General features: G+C 46.4%; 1 long non-coding RNA gene across 4 annotated transcripts; it reads right to left on the bottom strand.

The window, feature by feature from the left end:
* Window positions 1-27: 27 nt before the first annotated feature.
* LOC102552722 (uncharacterized) lies at window positions 28-17,472 on the bottom strand. 4 transcript variants are annotated; one of them, XR_010064904.1, is made up of 4 exons: window positions 16,271-17,472; window positions 15,239-15,398; window positions 3,143-3,212; window positions 28-2,100 (listed from the first exon to the last, which is right to left on the bottom strand). It is a non-coding gene; the product is annotated as an uncharacterized LOC102552722 (long non-coding RNA). The 4 variants fall into 4 exon arrangements; XR_005502473.2 differs by having other exon boundaries at window positions 28-492; XR_005502474.2 differs by having other exon boundaries at window positions 28-10,699.
* Window positions 17,473-17,647: the final 175 nt, after the last annotated feature.

Raw genomic sequence — 17,647 nt, 5'->3', positions numbered from 1 at the left:
AAAATAAATAATAAAAACCAGAGCCAATGAGATTGAAAAATATATATATATACATACACAATACATATACATGAATTTATTATATATAAGTCAATATGCATACATAAACTATGAATTTATTAAGTCAGCTTACAGTAAGTAACAACAGCTGGATCACACCTAAGAGTCTGAGAACCAGGTAGTTGCTCTGTCCTGAGATGGGGTGTCTCAGTAGAGTCCTGCAGTGGCTCTGTCTCACTGGAGAGGCCAACAACCCAGTCGTCGCTGTCCACAAGGTCTGGCACCTCAGCAGTCCTAATCTAGTGACATAAACCTGAAGCTTCCTGGAAGGATGCTGGTGCTTAGCCTGTGGTGCGAGCTTGGCAATGCTGGTTCTGATACCAGTGAGGAGGCAGCAGCAGCAGCAGCTCCGAGGAAGGCTGGCCAGCCAGCAAGAGAGGCCAGCAACCTTCCTTTTTAATCTTTCATGCCCCCTTCTTCAAAAGGCTGGACCTGTCCAGAAGATTCCATTAGTGCAATGGGAATAGTTCTTCAGGTGAGACTCCCTACTCAGGTGAATCTAATTTGTGGTAAATTGACATTAAAACCGTAATAGCACCACCCAATGGAGAAATTGACTAGTATGGAGTTCTTGTCAGCACTTATGAAATTGAAAGCTGGGGTGGAGGGAATTAACCTGAACCAGCAAGAGATGTACTCTTGGGAGGGAACAGAGGGGCAGGTCTCTAAGGTGTCAGAGAGGAATTGGTCCTGATGGATTTAGGGACAGGTTAGAGTGGGATTTTTAACCCCTTTATAAATAGCATCCACACAGGAGGCCAAGCACTGACACTCTGAAGCCAGGCCCCATTTGGTAGGTGCTGGGTTGGGGAGGAGGCCAAGGGCAGATCCTGGGGTGCTGGACATAGTTTTCGAATTGGAGCAAACTTAGAATGACTCGGTCTCCATCCTTGATCCTTCCCTGACAGTGCAGGACAAAATGACACAGCTGCTTTATGGGCCACACAGCCTGCTGCTGCCATTCTCTGTCCAAGGAACGATAGTTGAAGTTGTCCTCTGCCTCTGGCCCACACAGAGTCAAAGAACAATCTAGAAGCTTCCAGAAAGATCTGAACCCCAAATAGCTAGGATTCAATGGACATCAGTGTTCTCCTTGATGAAGTCTCTTCCCCGCCCAACTCCCCTGTCCCTTTCTTTCTTCATCCCTCCCTCAACTTTGAGAGATGTGCTCTCTTTGTTGCACTGAGTGGTACCAAACTTATAACCCTCCTGGCTCCATTTCCCGAGTGTGAAGATGACATGTGTGCCATTGTGTGGGACAAGAAGACCCAACATTTAAATGCATATTGGATGAGTACTACCCCGGCAAGAGAAACAGCCTCAGAAGTGCTGTGTGTGATACCTGAAGGGTGGGTCAGTAAGAAGTTTGGAGAATCTCTCAATAAAAAGCAATAACCAAAGTAAGAAAAAAATATATATCCATAATGATACCAAATTAAGGCCATACATATCAGAATGGTAGTGGGAGAAAAGAGAACCTAAGACGTGAGAGAAGGAAACAGGCCCAAACAGACCAATAGTTACAAATAACCAAACTGCCATTCAAATGGTCAGCTGACCGTGTAAAAATCCTGAGACGTGCTCCTAAACATTGGCCACATGCTCTCTGACTGTTAGAGGCAGCAATGGTTCCTTCTAAAATGGGTAGTGTCTTAGCAATCCATAGAAAGACAAGTATCTCATCATATTTGTTGAACCTGAAAACAACTGGACTTATGTCTTGTATATGTTTAATTTTGTTGTTTTCCTTATGAAGATCAGGCTGCTGTAGGTTGGGTTGGAGGGGGCTGACTAGCCTTAAATGATCTCTTCCATCATAGATACACTGCAGAGCATAGCTTACAGCATGATTCTGGGTTACATAGAATATACAAAGTTACAAGTAAGAAAAGTGAGGTAAAAATCACCTTGGACCATTGCTAATAGTCTACCAAACCATCAAAGCTGCCCTGAAGGGAGAGATCCTGGGGCTAGACCTTTCTTCTGGACAGCTGAAGAAGCGTTTCTCAGAGGTTTCTGGATGTTCAAGTCCATTTAGCACTAGGACAAGAGAGAGGGGAGGGGAGGAAAAGAGAGAGAGGAGAGAGAGGGGAGAGAGGGGAGAAAAAGAAAAAAGAAAGGGGACAAGGAGGAGGGAGAGAGGAAGGAAAAGGAAAAGAAAAAACACCCTCACCTTTATTTTTCGTTTCTTAGGAAGGGTGTCTGAGCAACCTGTTCCCCCTCCTGAATGTGGACTTTCATCTGTAAACTTTGTCCTAATTCCTAACTCTGCCTCTGAACTTTTGGTCCTGGGGCAGCAAGAGCCTGGAAACCCTGAGCAGGGCTGAGAACCCCAGCCTTCACTAGCGTGGCCCTCCCTTTGGCTTCCTGACTCTTACAGTTTAATTACACACTCATTTAAGACTTTTTTTTTTTCATTTAAGACTTGATTGGTGCCTACCTTTCTGACTGGACTTACAAGCCCCGGCACTGGGGAGGTGCCTTGCATGCAAGTAGCAATGAAAGAGTGTTTGTAGAAGTGGGGACTGCCCTGACCTGTAGTCTGGGGATGCCGAGGCTGAAGCAGAAGGAAGAAAACTCAAGGCCTGCCTGGGCTACAGAATGAGGTCAAGGCCAGCATGGGCAGCTTGGTGAAACCCTGTGTAAGAATAAATAGTAACCATAAAGAGGAGTGCCACGAGCTGATGACTAGCACTCTTCCCTAGAAGGTGCAGGCCCTGCCTTCCCCGGACAGCAGAAAATGTCTGGAGATTATAACAGTACTTTCTGGCTACTTTATTGGATTATTATATCTGCCACCCTTCTCCATCCCAATCCCTTCCAACCCCCCAACACTAGGTAGGTAAGGAAGAAGGTTAGAGGAGAGAGGGGGTGTCCATCTCATTAGACTGCTTCCTGCTGATTTAGGGGTGTTCAGTTCTTTGGGGGCAATTATCAGGATATCTCTAACCAGCAAGCAGCAAACGCAGTCAGCAGCCAGCAAAAGCAGCAACAGCAGGGGCGGCAAGCTACTGCAGCCTCTTAGGCCTCTGACATTTTTATACCCTCTCAAGAGTCTCCAGAATCCCAAGTGTAAACTTACCCCTGCTAGGGGATGAGCTCGATCATAACCAGATGCTGTGGACGGTCTGAAGCAGTCCCATATCCCAGACCTGGCAGTAAAACAAAAGCACAGTCACAGAACATAACTAACTAAGCCAAAACTCTCCATACAGGAGACGCAAGGACAAAAGGATGGACCAAGGGCAGACAGAATGGCTCAGTGGGTAAAGGTGCTTTCTACCAAACCGGTGACTTGAATTTGATCCTCAGAACCTATAAGGTGGAAGGAGAGAACCAACGTCTGCAAGTTGTTCTCTGACCTCCACAAGCATGACCTGCCACCAACCCAAAAAGCAAGTTAAAAAATGTCGTGGGCAAGAAAAAATATATATATATCACATAACAGTTGCCCTGGGTTGTTGTGGTGATGGTTGATGATTGATTCTGGGAAAACAAACACAAAAAAAGCCACATCTGTATTAAGCATTCTACGAGGCTAATTGACTGTACATAGAGAGTTAGGATGTTGCAGATCCAGATCCAATTTCACTTGGACCATCTCAGCCTCTAAGTCACTGTGTGACGTGACCTCCTTGTGACTATTAGGTCATTCCTTTTGGTATATACTGACTTGTAGTTTCACTAACCCAAAGGCTAGGAATGTCATCAGGTAGCATCTAAGGCCTATAGCAAAGGTATCCAGGCTTTGCTCTAAGTCTCCTGTCTAACTTTGCTTCTGTTGCTGTGGTAAACGCTGAGATAGAGAGCAACCTGGGGACTAAAGTGTTCATTTTACCATTCACATTATATCCCATCATCAAGGAGTCAGGCCCTAACCACTGAGCCATCTCTCAAGTCTCCTGCACTTACATTCTCCACCAGTGTTGTTTATGCTATCTTTTATTTTGTGAGACATCTTTTGAATATTGTATATATTAATATACTGTACAATAGACATCAATACTGCAATCTCTCCAGTTAAGAATCTATTGCAATTTCTTGCCAAGAAATCGCCAATAAAGTGAATAAATTTCTGGAAAATATTTGCAAGAGAGAAAGTTAAGTACTCTCAACCCAGAGTTCCTTTAAGCGCTTTGTATAGCCAACTATGTTTCTGTGTCCAAAGTAAGGATTCTGTTTTAGTAAAGACCATATCTCCACCCCCAGGTCGGATGGATACACATCAAATGATAATCTCAGAGCACCCAAAAGCACTTTAACGAAGAGTGAGCCGAGATATGAATTCTCTACTCTCTCTATATATCTTCTGCCATTTCCTATCTGTCTGTTCTGAGTCTGAATCCTTGCTTGCCTGAATGCTGTCTTGTGAATCGGTCCCTGTGCCTGTGTCGCTCTGTTCTATGTCTGTGTCCCTAACAAAGGGCTTTTGGTCTGTAGTTTTTGAGCACAGAAAGTATCACATGGGGAAGGAATGAGGGATTAAGTCATTGACTCCAACAAATGACCCAGAAAACAAACAAATGCTTACAGTCAAGCAATGTATCGTCTTCAGCATGCACAGCAGATATTCACCTTAGAAGGTTGCTTTTGACCTATTTGCTGTTTTCAGTATTTGTTGCCATCACACACACACACACACACACACACACACACACACACACACACACACTATTCTGGGTCAAGGGCACATACGGGTATATATAACAAGGTTTCAGCCATGCATTTGCCTAGGTTGTAAAAGTTGATCACATGGGAACTCCAAGGCAAGGAAAGTCAATTGTTAACATTTGTTCTCCTAAAGGCAGGTTAAACAAACAAGCTGAGTACACAGTAGGACAGCAATCTCAAATCTTAGGTGACCTGAAGGTGTATTATTAACTCTGGCTGTGAGGTCCAGCAAAATCCAAGACTCTCAGAATGTAAGAGACATTGGCGTATTGCACCACCACCTTGGTAGTCTAGAATTCCATTCTTGATTTTTATGATGCAATTCATTTGAAAATATTTTAGCTTTGTTTTATGTGTGTAAGTATTGTGTGCATGTATATATGTGCACCATACAGGTGCCTGGGGCCTAGAGAAGGAGTCAGATTCCCTGGAACTAGAGTTACAGGTGGTTGGGAACTGCCATGCATGTGTTGAGAACTGAACCTGGGCCTACTGTAAGAGCATCCATTGCTCTTAACCACTGAGCTATCTCTCCAGCCCCTGTAGTCATCACTTTAATTAATTAATAGTAGTTAATTAATAGTTAATCAGATGTTCTTTCAGTTTTTATTGTATGGTTTTGAGTGCTTACTTATTATAATGAATTTAGTATCCTGTGATAGTTTCTGGCTTCGAGCTATATTTTTTTTTGATAATTTTTGCTTTTCAAGACAGGGTTTCTCTATATAGTCCTGGCTGTCCTAGAATTTGCTCTGTAGACCAGGCTGACCTGACCCTCATAGAGACCTCCCTGCCTTTGCCTGGAATTAAAAGTTCCAAACAGATTTTAATCACTAAAATACAGCAAGTGTGTGTATTTGCTAACACCCAGTAAGGAATTTCGCAACTGCATTCCTAAATCCAGCTACTTATAATCTGGTTTTGTATTCAATGTGAGCATTCTAATTAGTTCAGCTTCATAAATCAGTAGGAAGCTTTTAGTCACCTATGATCTAAAATCAGTATCAATCATCATGGTTTCTTCCTTCCCCCTTTCTGTGTATACACACACACACACACACACACACACACACATACACACACACACACACACATACACACACACACACACACATACACACACACACACACACACACACACACACACACACTGTAGGTGTCTTCAAACACACACTAGAAGAGGGCATCAGATTCCATTACAGATGGTTGTGAGCCACCATGTGGTTGCTGGGAACTGAACTCAGAACCTCTGGAAGAGCAGTCAGTGCTCTTAACCACTGAGCCATCCCTCCAGCCCACATCACAGTTTCTTATGAGAGGATTCCCCAGGCCCCAGAGGCCAGAGCTGGAAAGTTAACTGGCTTGATCTTGTGTAGGTTTTGTGCAGACAACCAGAGCTGCTTTTAGTTCATGACTACAATGGTCTTGTCATGTTCAGAAGACACTGATTAGCTACAGCTCTTCCTGACCTCTGGCTTTTATAATCTTTTCACACACCCTTCTTCAGTATTCTTGAGCCTTGAGGCACAGCCTTCTTGCTGACTACTTGCTGCCTACACTGTAACTAGTTGTGAGTCTCCCCATTAACCACTGTCCACTGCACAGGAACATTTCCCAGATGAGGATAGAGAGCTGTGTTGATGCATGGGTACAGAGACACGAATGTAGAAAGCAGTCTGACGCTATGGCCTGTAGCAAATCAATAGTGAGAGCTTCACCAGGGTGCCTATGGCTCCCCAGACCTGGCCAGATTTGCAGTACCAGGCTTGAGTTTCTTCCTGTAAAACTGGCCTTCGATCCAACCAGAAGGTGGGTGGTGACTCCCCATAACATTCAAAGCACTCTAGAGATGCAGGCATTAAAGAATTTAAGAGTGTAGATCTGAGAGCATGAAAAACAGAAGACAATAAATACACTTATCATGGAAAAGAGTGAGTGAAAGGAGACAAGCGAACGCCCTATGCTGCCCTTCCCCAGAAGCACTGGGAGGTTTATCTACGAGCCTTTGTCATGGGAACCACAACCAGAATCAAAGACTGGCTCAGCTCTTACTTCTCAGTTTCCCACTCTGTGGAAGCTCCTACTGCATCAACCAATCTAAGCTACACATTTCCCAGAGTTCCCTTCCCTACACGGACTCAGGTGTATGTTCTAGAAAGAAGCATCAGATGGCAGCAGCTGCAGTCATCTTGGAAGTCAGCCTTGGAAGGCGGGCAGCTGTACACTAACCTGCTACATGGCATCATCAGTGTGCAGCCAGACTCCAGTTCACGCTTCTTCCCCAATCTGGGCTCTGTTATCTTCTGCCCAACACTCTCCCGCATGTGAAAGGAAGACACGGGTGCCAATGACTATTTGGGTTCAACTTTGTCCTTACTTTCCTTGCTTTGGGTCCACCTTTCTTAACTGTGTAACTCTAGCTGCCCTGGGCTTGTTACCTCACATGGAGAACATAGCCTTCCTTTCATAGAGTTCTTCCTCAATTCCCTGCTGAGTTTCCTGAACTCTCATTGGGCTTCTTGAAGATGTTATGAGGGGCTGGGGATATGGCTTAGCCGACAAAGTGCATGTTACACAAGCATAAGGACCTGAGTTCAGATCCCCAGTGCCCATCTGAACAGCTGGGCAGAGCAGCCACACCTGTAATCCCAGTGCAGGAACGTGATGGCTGCTCGGCGGGTGTAACTGAACCAGTGAGCTGCAGGTTTGGAGAGAGACCCTATGTCAAAACAAACAAACAAACAAACAAACAAACAAACAAAAACCCTAGAAAGTAAATGAGGAGTATACCCATGTGTGCACAAATGCATGTGTAACCACACACATAACACAGAGAATTTGTACACACACGAAGGGTGTTTCCACACCAACTGCTGCTTCAAGGTTCTGCAGTCTATGCTCATAGTAAACCCACTCATTATGAAGGCAATCCCAAACTCTTCACCACAACCTCATGATACAAGAGTGACATGACTTCCTCCCCCTTCTGTGTCCTTCTCCTCTGAGCTGACCTTCTCCCTGCATTCCTGGGGACTACCTTAACATCCCTTCAGAACATGGCCAACAGACTGGACATTGGAATTACATTCTCTATGGAGAGTCACTTAGCTGCTTCAGACACCTTCTTCCCTGGCAACTAGGATCTGGAGAGGAATTGGTTAAGCTTGTTAGAAGGACTGGACAGCTCAGGTCTGTTCTCAATCAATGCACAGTAGGAAGGTTGGGGAACTCTCCATAGCGAAGAGATTAGGTTGAACGTGGGAGAGAACATGCTGATAGTTATCTCTGTGTGTACCTAGAAGGGTGGAGGGCTGGGACAGGGAGGAGAGCAATCAAGGTCTCGCAGTGCTGAAACCTTGAGTTGGCTTTGCAACTGCAGAGATCAGGCCAGCTCTGGCAGAAGATCAGCGTCTCAGGGTCAGCTGGAAAGAGCCTGTGGACTATCCTGCTGGTTGGGCTGCCCTGCCCGCCCGTTTGGCGTCTTCCTGAGGTTTCTTGGCCCAGGAAGCATGCCTTTTCTCCAAGCAACTCCCCCCCAGCTGGCTCCTCTCTATAAGAACTCCACATGAGAGGAAGGGGGTGTCAGTTCCCTGGCCAGCCCTTGGTCTGAACTCATTCACACACAGAGAAAGATACTCAGGGTTGCTGAAACGCCATGGGAAACAGGCAGCTCAGCTCATCTCGGGTTCTGACTCTTGGCCGTGTAAGTGGAACATAAAACATCCCCCATTCCAACGGTTTGCTCCAGGCACACAGCCCACATGCTGCTTTCCCACTGAGCTGGGTCTTCATGGGATTTGAATTTGCTACTCTTACCTCAGCCCAGAATGTTTCTCCCCGTCTCGGGAGCTCCTGCCACCCCAGCCTGGAACTGACAGCAGTTCCACAGGGTTGCCCCATATACACCTTGTTGTTCTTTCTTTCTAGAAACTTCCATGTAGTACCTGGCACTGAAAATGGTGGAGATGGGAGTCATCTTCAACCTGAGGAATATTTATCTTAAGATACTTCAACAAATACTGGAGGCTGATTCTGGGGATTTTTGTTTCTTGTTTGTTAATGAGAGAGTCCCATGTAGTCAGACTGGCCTTAAACTTACTGTCTTAGTCAGGTTTTTTTATTCCTGCACAAACATCATGACCAAGAAGCAAGTTGTGGAGGAAAGGGTTTATTCAGCTTACACTTCAACATTGCTGTTTATCACCAAAGGAAGTCAGGACTGGAATTCAAGCAGGTCAGCAAGCAGGATCTGATGCAGAGGCCATGGAGGGATGTTTCTTACTGGCTTGTTTCACCTGGCTTGCTCAGCTTGCTCTCTTATAGAACCCAAGACTACCAGTCCAGGGATGGCACCACTTATAATGGGCTGGGTCCTCATATTGATCACTAGTTGAGAAAATGCTGGGTCCCGTGGAGGCATTTCCTCATCTGAAGCTCCTTTCTCTGTGATAACTCCAGCTTGTGTCAAGTTGACACACAAAACCAGCCAGTACACTTACTATGTAGCTGAACTCCTGATCTTCCTACCCAGCTCTGGTTCTGAGTTCATTGCAATGCCCAGGTGAAAGATGTTATCTGTCCACGGACTCTAATCCGGAAAGAGTTAACACATTTAGGCTGAATGTCCATGTTAAATATTCTGGTGTGCTACACACAAAACTTAAAAATCATATTCTCTCCTTGGAAACTCTGTACAGCTGGTAACAAAAGCCATGATGATTGAATTAAGGCAAACCTGGTCATTTAAGTTAGTTCTGCAACGCCTCTGTTGGCCACATCTTAATGGGGGTGGTGGAACTATGTCATATCTTGGCCATCGGGTCTTGAGTGAATGGCATACTTGTTTTAGGTACAGCATCCTTCCCCTACAGTCTCTACCAAGATATCCCAGTTTCCGTGTGACCCCCCCAAATGGCCCAGATATCGTCTTTCTATGTTTCTCATCCCTACTGTAGGATATCTGTGGGGTCCCCAGTTTTCCTCTTTTAGTCTTATCTCAGGGGTAAGAATGTCTGCTCCTTTAGAAATTCCTGAAGCTTTAGAAGCTATCTGGTTCTACCATGGCCGAGGACGCCCGAGACAGCTTCATGCTACAAGGTCTCTTACTACTGATGAGGGGTCTTTCCACTGAGACCCTCACTGGTCTAAATATGAGGATCTTATTGTCCAAAGGCTCCCTTCTGAGATGACCTTAGACAAAAGGTCTCTGTCCACCTCAGTCAGGATGCCCAGGATCCCACAGATGTGTTTCATTCCTCCATCTGCGATGGCCAAACAAGCCAGCTTCCTCTTTCCTCTCCATCACTCACTCGTGTTGCCGTCATTCATTCTGTTGTTTTCTCTCTCTGTGAGGACGGCCAAGGCAGTTTAGCGTACCACAGTTTCTGTTTCTGTTTCTGTTTCATCCAACACAGCTCTATTGAAGCCCCGAGGCAATGCTGCTGCCCCTCTGAGGCTCCCTAGCAGCCTCTCGAAGTACCTCAAACTGACTGTCAGCTCCAGGAGCGGAACCATTTATTCTGCACGGACCCTTTTACTCCCTTCTTCTGCCAAGCTCGTCGCTGGCATTTTACTTTCTTGGTACAATGGCTGTAACATCCACGTTTTGTTCCGGTAACCACAAATCTAATAGCTGTCCTAACAGGAGTCCAGCAGCGCTCACTCTGGGCTCGGGCCTGCTTCGCCTTTGAGTATTGCTTTCTTGCCCCAAGGCATTATGGGAACCCTGGAGGGACAGGAACACCTCACTGTTCTCTGAGTGTTGCTGTGCTGAAGTATCTAACAAGGCTGATTTTGAAAAACTGGGCATTTTGGCCATTCTGAGTGGTCAAAGAATTTTTGTTCTTAAAGTATAGCAGCAAGGACAGGGCCTGACACTTTGGTTTCATTCGATCTTTCAACAGCTCAGTCTGTATTTGTTTGCTTATTGGAGTTTCTAGGTGTCAGGCATTGTTTCAGCACTGGGCACCTGGGGAAAAATTCAGAAGGACTAAGATCACTCGGTTGCTATAGTTTGGATCTTCGGTGTATCCCAAGGACCTGTGTGTTAAGGACACTATCAGAGAAATTGGGAGACGGTAGAAACTTACAGAGATGAGGCCAGTGGGGAAGGAGTTTGCTCATGGTCGCTGGGCCTTCAAAGAGGATTGTGGCATCTCTGCCCCTCCTGTCCCTCCTGTCCCTCCCATCCCTCCTGCCCCTCCCATCCCTCCTGCCCCTCCCATCCCTCCTGCCCCTCCCATCCCTCCTGCCCCTCCCATCCCTCCTGCCCCTCCCATCCCTCCTGCCCCTCCCATCCCTCCTGCCCCTCCCATCCCTCCTGCCCCTCCTGTCCTGTGCCCATTACAATGTGAGTAGCCCGTTTCTCCATGCATTCCCTGCCATGAGGTGACCTGACCTCAAACCCAACAGCAAGGGGCCAAGTGGACCCCGTGAAGTTGCAGCCAAGTCAAGCTTCTTAGAAGGCAGCTGTCACTGTGACAGAAAACCGACGGATACCTTGCCTCCCTTGTCATATGTTCTGCTGAGGAACCGAACAGGAAAACCTACAGGCTTCCTCAGAGCAGATGATATCATTCTAATCTACGAAGCAGCCTTTGCCTTTGGAAGGTTTCTTTCTTTCTTTTTTTTTTTTTTTTAAAGATTTATTTATTATATATATTCACTGTCACTGTCCTCAGACACACCAGAAGAGGGCATCGGATCCCATTACAGATGGTTGTGAGCCACCATGTGGTTGCTGGGATTTGAACTCATGACCTCTGGAAGAGCAGTCAGTGCTCTTAACCGCTGAGCCATCTCTCCAGCCCCTTTGGAAGGCTTCTTAACTTCCCGTTTGGATGCCCATGGTGCATTTGCTGGATCTTAGCTTCGCCCTGCGCCTCCCTCTTGTCTTTTGCAGCCTTTGTTGCCACACTCAGTGCTCTGAGCCCACAGCTCATGGTGGTCAATACTCTGAGGTCCATTTCTCCCCATACTTAGAGTTCTTCTCATTCCCTGTATTTATATGTATACAGGATCTCATCTGTTATACATTCTCTGGACATGCAGCTTTTATTGGAATTATTGGTTATGATGATTTTTGTTACACTTAATTAATTAAAGAAATTCTAAGTCACCATTTTATCCTCTGAAGTCCAAGTTATATTTAAGTGCTATCGAGAGGTCTCTCAATGGTTCATGGGAAAGTGCTGAATAATCAGGGGTGTGTGGTGTGTGTGGTGTGTGTGGGAGGTGTGGGGTGTATGGTGTATATTGTGTGGGGGTGTTTTGGGGTGTGTGTATGTGTGCTATACAGTCTATGCATGTGTAAGCATGCTTGCGTATGTATGCTTGTGTTTGTGTGGGGTTATGTGCATTTGTGTGGAGAGGTGTGGTAAATGGGATGTGGTAGTTTGAGCTTTCCTACTGCAGAGCACTGACTGCCATAAACATCCCCTCATCCTATGGCTTGGTTCTCTGTCTATATGTTTCTTAAGATCAGCACTCACCTCTCTTCTGCTTCCTTGTATTATTTGGGGCTCAAAAGAGTTTTTCTCCCATAGCCAAGATGCTCCTGTGTGTGCTACCTGCTGATTCTCCAGCACATTACCTCACTATAGGGATAGTCGGTCGCTGTTTCATTATATCGGAACGCCTTAATGATTAGTCTCTTGAGGGCTAAGAATAATTGTGGCATGGCAGGTGTCCATTATGTTTGTTGAGTAAATTGACAAGAGGCATTCACATCATAGTCAGACTTCAGTAGGGTGAGAGCTGGGAGGAGAAGATGTGGGAGCACACTTGGCCTGGCTGGGAGACTGAGGATGGGATAAACTTGACTCTACCTAATTCTGGGACATAAGCCAGCCTCAGCCTCAGCTCAGGTTTATCACCTGGTTTCAGGTGTCAGTCGAAGCTAGCAGTCTAGGTAAGGGTCAGTGGGCATCATCTCTCTGCTGGGTCTGGCTTCTCAGAAGGGAGAAAGCAGATGTGCCAAGAGATCATACTTCTGGCTCAGATCTTGAATGAGTCACTTACTGACTTGGTACAGGAGCAGGACCACCTCCTGAGACGGTGTGAGGATTGAATGAGCGGATGCTTCTGACACATGGGGTTCTGAATGGCAATTATGGGTGCACTGTACAACCCACATATTGCCCCCCATACCCCACACTGCTCTGGATATTCAACACTCTGCCAAATGCATTTCTTCCTTTGCTAGCCGTGTGCTGAGTACTTGCTGGCTGGCAGGTGGAGGAGGACAAGGACCGCAGATAGCCTGGTTCTCAATGTGGCAGCATGCGCCTTGTAGATGTGGCTGGAAGCAGGGCAAGTGGTGGTGATAGTGCTAAGGAAAGGTGACACTTGAGCCAGTTTTAAAGGTGAAGGAGCCCCCTGTGTGTATGACTGCAAGAGCTGGAGAGGTGGTGGAACGTAGCCTTTCTTCCAGAGGACTCAGGTTCATTCCCAGCACCTACATGGCAGCTCATAACTATCTGTAACTTCAGTCCTCTTTTGGGTTCTGTAGGCACTAGGCACGCATGTAGTGCACAGACACATGTGCAGGCAAAATACTCATACATAAAATTAAAGAATAAATAAAAATTTAAAAAGAAATATATGTACAAAAACCCCTGGGACTGTATGTTTAATGTAGACACTTATGGGGGTTGTGCCACGGGGCTCACCCCCCCAGATCACGCTCAACAATGCCATGGAAGAAACAACTCAGCAGAGAGGGTGGTAAGGGCATCATGTAGGAAGACAGGACCTGGAGAAACCTCTGGAGTATAAGAATGCATGAATCCAGGAACCCATCATCCAGGATCTCTGAAGGATGTTCAGTACTCTGAGCTAGTAGAAGAGGGTCCTAGAGCCTGGTCCCAACCCTGGGCACAACGGTAACAGATGAGAGTTCAGCCAGCCATATGACCACTCAGACACTTCTAAGCCAGACAAGGTGGTGCATGGCTACAATCCCAAAACTCAGGAGCATCAGGAATTTGAGGCAAGCCTCAGCTGCATAGCAACTTTAAGGTCAGTCTACACTACATGAGACACTGTTTCAAAACACCAAAACAGCAAACAAACTCCCCAGAAAGTCAAAATCATTTCCCCTTCTGCTTATGTCTCATCCTCGCGAGAACACTGGCCCATCTCATGTCCAGAGTTCCTCCTCCCTGCTGGCCAACAGTGATGGCATCTAGAATCTCAAGGATATAGGAGCCTTCATCCTACATGGATACCGGGGCACAGGTTACTTAGGCATAAACTGGACAGCAGATGGGGAGAAAGCAGTGTAAGAAACAGAGAGAGAGAGAGAGAGCAAGGAGGGCCAGGGAGGCATGGTCCTGTAAGACAGAGTCCATTGGGACCTGTTGCTCTTCCTTTGCTCAGAGGCCCAGATTCTTTGAACTTCTGTGGTGACTTAGGTTGGCTCACACATGCTTTTACAAGCAAATGGCGAGGTGACTTGATTTCCCTAAGTCTGTGTTCTGGGCCCATTAATGCCTGGTTGTACAAGATGCTCCTTGGTGCTGCTCTTGGCTTTGTGACACTCGCTTTTCCTGTCTTTTAGCTGCCTAATACAGTGGCACACACTATTGATACCTCACAAATCAACACTGAGACAATGGGGGAGTGCTTGTTCTGTTTGTATGGACTCACACCAAAGAACGTTGTTCCAAGTGGAAGAGAAGCTTCCACGGACTGGGACCTTGAGTCAAGGAACTTCAAAGAATTCTATGGACTATTCCCTGTACTTGAAAACAGTAAGCATATTGTTTAGCAGGCTGCCTTCTAAGTTTAATCTTGAGGCTCGTTCCCAAATACTCCCCGTGAAAAGAGGCATGTGTGTGGTGTGTGTGTGGTGTGTGTGGTGTGTGTGTGTGTGTATGTGTGTGTGTGTATGTGGTGTGTATGTGGTGTGTGTGTGGTGTGTGTGTGGTGTGTGTGTGTGTGCTGTGTGTGTATATGTGTGTGTGTGTGGTGTGTATGTGGTGTGTGTGTGTGGTGTGTGTGTGTGTGTGGCATGTGTGTATGTGTGTGGTGTGTATGTGGTGTGTGTGTGTGTGGTGTGTGTGGTGTGTATGTGGTGTGTGTGTGTGTGGTGTGTATGTGGTGTGTGTGTGTGTGGTGTGTGTGGTGTGTGTGTGTGGCGTGTATGTGGTGTGTGTGTGTGGTGTGTGTGTGTGTGTGCTGTGTGTGTGTGTGCTGTGTGGGTATATGTGTGTGTGTGGTGTGTATGTGGTGTGTGTGTGTGTGGTGTGTGTGTGGCATGTGTGTATGTGTGTGGTGTGTATGTGGTGTGTGTGTGTGTGGTGTGTATGTGATATGTGTGTGTGTGTGGTGTGTGTGGTGTGTGTGGTGTGTATGTGGTGTGTGTGTGTGTGTGGTGTGTATGTGGCATGTGTGTGTGTGGTGTGTGTGGTGTGTATGTGGTGTGTGTGTGTGTGTGTGGTGTGTATGTGGTGTGTGTGTGTGTGTGTGTACAAAACTCAGGACCTTTGCCTTCTTCAATCCTTACCAGAGTCACTTGTGTTTCAGTTGAGGACGGAACGTTTGGTAAGATAGCTCCACTCTATGGGGCTGTGCAAGGATTCCGAGCTGCTCTGCTCTTCCACCGTCTAGGAGGATTCCAGATACTGAGCCACATAAATATTTTAGACTGGATAGAAACCTGTCACCTGTGGATAACGTGGATTCTTAGTTAAGATAGCCCTTCTCCGTGAAAGGTACACTGGGAGAGTTCACTGACAAAATCTTTACCTCTCAGATTTCTCTGCGTCTCTCCACCTTGTGAGAACAAATGGGGTCATATTAACAGCTGTGAATCTAAATTTTGCCAGCTCATTCCGACTTGAGCCATGTGAAAACACCACTATGCTGTGTGGTTGGGGGTCCTGGGAAGCCCAGGGAAGGCAGGGTAAGAGGTCCCTTGGACAAGTTCATAAACAAATCCAGGGGTCTGACCTTAGGACCTCATCCTTGGACAGCCAGCACTTTACAGGGGAACCATCTCTCTAGACCCTGTGTTGGCATCTTATCCCAGATCCTGTTTGCTATAACAGAGTACCTGAGACTGGATAATTTGTAAAGAAAAAAGGTTTCTTTGACTCATGGTTTGAGGTTGAGCGGCTACATCCAGTTGATCAAAAGTGGATAAGCAGATCATTCAAAAGAAACAGCTGTTCGGTCCTCAGCTCCGGAAAAAAAAAAAAGAAAAAAAAAAAAAAAGAAAAGAAAAGAAACGGCTAAGGGCGCCTTCTGTGTCAGTTACTCATTGCTGTGACCAAATACCTGACACTAGAAGCTTAAGGGAGGAGCGAGCGGTGCCAAGAAAACATGGTGGCAGCGACGGGTAGCAGAGGAAATTCTGCAGCTCCTGTAAGACAGGAAGCGGGGTCCTCCTAACCTTCAAAAGCCCTCCCTCACTGGCCTACTTCCTGCAGAGAGTTTCTACCTTAGAACTTCCTCAAAATAATACCCCTAGCTGGAGACCAAAGACCAAAGGGCTTAAATTAAATCTCTATCCAGCCCCCTGAGAGCAAGAACTCACCAGTGAAAGGCAGGAGTCCATTTGGGAGCATCTCCCAGAAGTGTTGCAGCCTGCTTCAGAGGGCAGAACATGCCTGCCTTGGGGGAGTCACTGTGGCCACTGAACAGTCCACCTTCTTTTTCCTGGGAACTACCAAGCCGGATGGTAGCCTGCGGTCCCTTTAGTGTCACTCAGCAGGAAAGTCCACAAAGCAAGGCTCTGTGGGCCTCGGATCATCCAACTCCTGTCAACTAAGGCTTTGTTTCCCAGCCCAACTTGTTTTGTTTTTAGTGTGAGAATAACCTCCCAGAGGGGCCCTTTTTTCATCTCTCAAACAGATTTCCAGCCAGCTTCCTCTGCCAAAGTTCCAGGCACGTCCAGATGTGGTTGGGACCTCAGGGTAGGACTTTGACTTCCTTATTTCTCTGTAACTCATTGTATCTTCTTGTAGATTTTACTTCCAGGATAGAATGGAGTGGGTGGTAAATGCAGTTTGACACAACCGTTTAAACAGCCCCTCTGGTCTCTGTAGGTTAAAATTCACTTGGAGTTTTCCTTCATTTCTGGGTCCTGGGGAAAGTATGTCTTTTCTTTTGTGGTAGCATGTGGCAACATGCTAGCAGGTAGATAGCAGCACCAGAATCTCCCTATCCCTGCAAGAACCCCAGAGGCCCTGCTTTGGCAGACATCTTGAAAGCAGAATGCCATGGGTTGGTGGACCCAACTTTGAGAGGCTAGTTGACGCTTCCTACTTATGTCTGTACTTATGGATCATGGTCTGGGTGCCTCACACCCCTTCAGGACTCAGGACTGACTGTGGCCTTTGGTCACTGAGAGCTCCAGTGAGGTCACACAGCAGACGACCTGTGTGTGCTGAGTCACACCTTCTAGGCCTTTCACAATGACTTATGTTGGTGTGGCAGGGAAACATGGCCGACCCTGGGACCTCTGCTCAGGTAAAGTGCAATCGCTGGCTACACTTTGATAATAGAGTTCCAGAAGGAGTCAGAGGATGAAAAGTCAGTAGTTTTTAAGAGATAGGAGAGAATGTGCTTGGAATTTACACGGGTGTTTAGAGCAGTGTGTCCTTAGGTGTCCCACAGTGACTGCACACATGCTTCTGTGACTTACGTTATATAGCTCCAATTTATAATAAATACGATTCATAATAAAGTTTAAAGATGGAGAAAAGCTTAAAAGTTTACTTATTTTCTTTATCTTCAAGATTCTCCTTTGAATGAAATCGTAGGTAGTCTTACAAGGCGTGTTGTTCAGACTTAGGGACGCCCTCATTTGAAATGTCTTTGGGAAGTCAAACTCCAGCTCAAGAGTCAGATGTGATTTGCTAGCTGAGTTTCTCACTCACAGCCAGATTCCACCGGAAGAGGCTTCGTCTCC

Source organism: Rattus norvegicus, chromosome 3, assembly GCF_036323735.1.
Source record: "Rattus norvegicus strain BN/NHsdMcwi chromosome 3, GRCr8, whole genome shotgun sequence".
Taxonomy (NCBI): Eukaryota; Metazoa; Chordata; class Mammalia; order Rodentia; family Muridae; genus Rattus; species Rattus norvegicus.
Note: the sequence above shows the minus strand (reverse complement) of the source record. Positions and strands in the feature narration are given on the sequence as shown.